Raw genomic sequence first — 4,048 nt, 5'->3', positions numbered from 1 at the left:
ATTACAAAAAAAAAGAGAAAAAATTATAATTAAAATAGCTTAATATTGCATGTAAATATTTGTGCGTGTTTATGTACGTACGAGTGGATGCATATGTTCGTGGGTGAATGTATATTTCTGAGAGAAAACTGTTAGGATTCTATATAATAAAATCAATGAGTTTTTCAGTATCTGCATAGTTTAGATTTACAAGTATATGGAATAATAAGTTTTTACATTTTAAGGAGGTAAGATTGAGTATTTTGTTTTCTTTGTGTATTTTGTTATATAGGCATGGGCCCAGGAAGTATGGAAATTTTCCAGAAAACATGGTTCGTACTCTTGGAACTTCACATATGCTGTGTAAGGAGCGCTGCGTGGAGACTAAATCTTTTTTGTATGTCATTAATGAGTGTTGATGCAGGATAAGAGTCTGTATGTATAATTGTCTTACTGTAAGAACTTTACATTCCCTATACAGATTAGCTGTTGGGTATCTGTATGGACGGTTTGTACTACATTTTAGTATACCTCGTTGGGCTCTCTCTAAAGGGAGAAGATGCGTTTTATTTGTACCACCCCAAGATGAAATACAATAACATAGCACAGACTGGCACAGAGAGTAATACAATATTTTAGTGACGTCTTTATCTGCACAATCTCTGATGTTTTTAAAAACTGCTGTTAATTTTCTGATTCGCTGAGTTAATTGGTCTATATGCTCCGTGAAGGACAATTTTTTATCAATAATTACGCCAAGGTATCTAATTGAATCAACTTTTTGTATGGTCTGACATTTACAGGTGACACTCGAGAAGGACTTTTGACAGGTAGATGAGGTGTGTGCAAATAGGGGGAAGGACTCAAAAAATGGAGCGTTCTTAATGGAAAATGCTATATACTTTGTTTTTTCTATGTTCAATGTTAATTTATTATTTCTAAGCCATTTCGAGACGTTGTTAACCGCTTCCTGGGCTGCTGCAAAAGCATCAGGCCATGAGTCTCCATGGACTACTAAAGCTGTGTCGTCAGCGTAAGTTAATAGTAATTAATAAGTGGGAATCTAATTAATAAATTTAAAATTGACATTAAATCAATGTTCAAAAATAATATACCCACTTATTTAGTTATTAATATAGTGAGCCGATATCAAGTAGCCTCCTATGAAATACCTCTATTAAAATGAGGATCATTTTATTTAATTATTGGGGAAATAAAAACAAAATATTGTTATATTTTTATAGATTTTTTATTATGTTTCTACATAACTTAATTTTAAATTTATGCAAGTACATATACATCAATGACTTTCAAGATATCAGCTCAATATTGTAATTTTTAATGTATATTTTTGAAAATTACATTTACGGTAATAAATAGTATAGCACGGTCACAAAAGAATGCATACCCTGTAATTAAAACCAAACCTTAAAATTTTTTCAGTCACATGCAAGCTGGCAACTCGCAATTTGTAGTTATTTGCAAGTTTAAACACTCTGAACATATTCTCTTACTTACAACATAGGCAAGCACATTTTCCTTTACAAAAAAAAATAAAAATAAAAAAAAATATTTTTTACATATACACATATGGACCCACCTACTAATTTCAGACGTCAGTTTATGGCTCTATAATTCCAGTGATTGACACACATTTTCTAAACATCACTGACCGTCTCTCAGGCTGGGGAAAGCCTTGTACATTTGCACCTACAACAAACAAACAGAATGTGATTTCCTGTCAAGTATAGAAACTGATATGTAAAATGTATTAGAATTAGGGCACCATTCCATATGATTTTACCGGAAAGTATAAATCACAATGGTGCTAAATAAAAACTACACCAAAATACGAAAATATTTAAATGTTTAAATGAGTCTGACGTATGGGAATAATATGAGAATTTTTATTGAATTGTAACAACACATTGTAAAAACACAGTTGCATACAGCGTCCTTTTTCATGAAAACACATTTTAATTAAAAACAAAATGAATGAAACAACATTTAACTAAGAATACAAGAACAGAAATAGAAATACGAAAAAACGTAGCGGTTTGATGACACAAACGATGTTTCTTCTTAGCCATGAGATGAAATGATGTTTACCAAGATTTAAAAGGTGGCGCCACTTTCCATACAAATCGTCCTTCTAAGTTTCCACCCCCTGATATGACCTATCAAATAAACAAACTGGAACAAATAAGCATTTATCAAAGTTGGGGTTTTTTGTTGGTGAACTAAACAATAATGGTATTATTACGAAAGCAGTGAGCATTATGTTGCGTTCTTAAAATATGTTCGCTTTAGTCAGAAGATTAAATTAAAGTTGCAATTAACGAAATGGTTTTATTTTTCCTAAATTGTTTTCCCTCGAATAATACTTTCAAACGTCAAAAAGGAAACTGACAGATTGATTTTTTTAGGTTGGTAGCAACGCAGACTTGTTCATGATGTAATGATGTAAACGATGTAAACTTCTTACTTGTAACTATCAGCCATAAGCTAATGTCATTGACAATCTGTTTTGTTAGTGTCTTTGTCAATGTATCTAATGCTACTAAAATGAATTCTACTGTTAATATTAGCTTATTAAAACCTTATATACATTAAAGGTTTTCTCTTATTTCAATTTAATAAGCTAATAAAACAACATGGATAAGTATCTTCGCCTTGAAAGGTTTGATGTCGACCCGTCAGATAGCTCTGGTACGAGAGCTTGGATACACTGGCGTAAGACTTTCGAAAGTTTCATTTTTGTGCAGAAACCGACCGCTCCAGAAACAGATGCACAGTCGGTTCCTCCGCCAGAAAATTGGGACAGCATAAAGTTTCACCTTTTGGTAAACCATATATCACCAAATATCTATACATACATAAGTGAAGCCACGGACTACGAAGAAGCGATCACAATACTGCAAAAACTATATGTGAAACCGAAAATTCTGAGTTTTGCTAGACACATGTTAGCAACAAGGAAACAACGTCCAGAAGAAAGTATTGACACATATTTAAGAGCTTTAAAACTACTTTCCAAAGATTGTGACTTTGCAGCTGTTGATGCAGAAACAAACAAAAACGATAGCGTGCGTGATGCTTTCATATCTGGTATATCATCGCATAAAATCAGACAAAGGCTTTTGGAAAACTTAACTCTAACACTTGATCAAGCTTATAACCAAGCACTCTCTCTAGAAACTGCAGAGATCAACTCTCAAAGCTTCAATACTTTTTCTTTAAACGCTGTTGCCCCAAAAGAACCAGAACCTAAAACTGTGCACGACGAGAACTGCTTTTCTATTAATAATCCTCGTCGACGAAAATGTTTCTTTTGTGGGGGACAAATACATCCTCGTAAGAACTGCCCTGCATTTGAAAAGACTTGTCAGCTCTGCAACAAGAAGGGGCACTTTGCCACTGTTTGCAGAAGCTCTTCTAAACCTACAAATTCTGTGGTAGTAGGTACTGAAGATTTTTCCGCTTGTATCACAGCAGCGTCACCTTCTTCATTACGTAAGGCTACTGTATCCGCTTATATTCGAGGAATAAGAGCAGAGGCACTTCTTGACACCGGCAGCTCCATCAGTTTTATAAATGACAGCTTTGCAAGACTATGCGGGTTAAAAAGAAAATCCTGCAATCAGACTATTTCTATGGCTTCTCTAAATCATACTTCACAAGTAGAAGGCCAAACTTTGCAAACGCTGAAAATCGGAAATCATAGATATGATAGTGTAAACCTTCTTATCGTGAAAAATCTTTGTGCTGACATAATTATCGGCCACGACGTCCTCGAAGAACATTCATCGCTAGAGTTCTCTTTCGGTGGGCCGAAACATCCACTTCAAGTATGTAACGTAGCTGAAGCATCAGTACCAGCTGTACCTCTTTTTGCGAATGTATCTCCGAACTGCAAACCTATTGCTATTAAGTCCCGAAGGCACAGCAAAGAGGATAGCGAATTTATTAAAGAGGAGATCAGAAACCTTACAGCAGAGGGCGTGATTGAAGAAAGTAGATCACCGTGGAGGGCCCAAGTACTAATAACAAAAAGCGAAACTCATAGAAA

Source organism: Papilio xuthus, unplaced genomic scaffold, assembly GCF_000836235.2.
Source record: "Papilio xuthus unplaced genomic scaffold, Pxut_1.1 DF827789.1, whole genome shotgun sequence".
Classification (NCBI taxonomy): domain Eukaryota; kingdom Metazoa; phylum Arthropoda; class Insecta; order Lepidoptera; family Papilionidae; genus Papilio; species Papilio xuthus.
The sequence above is the reverse complement of the archived record's forward strand: the minus strand, read 5'-3'. Positions refer to the sequence as shown.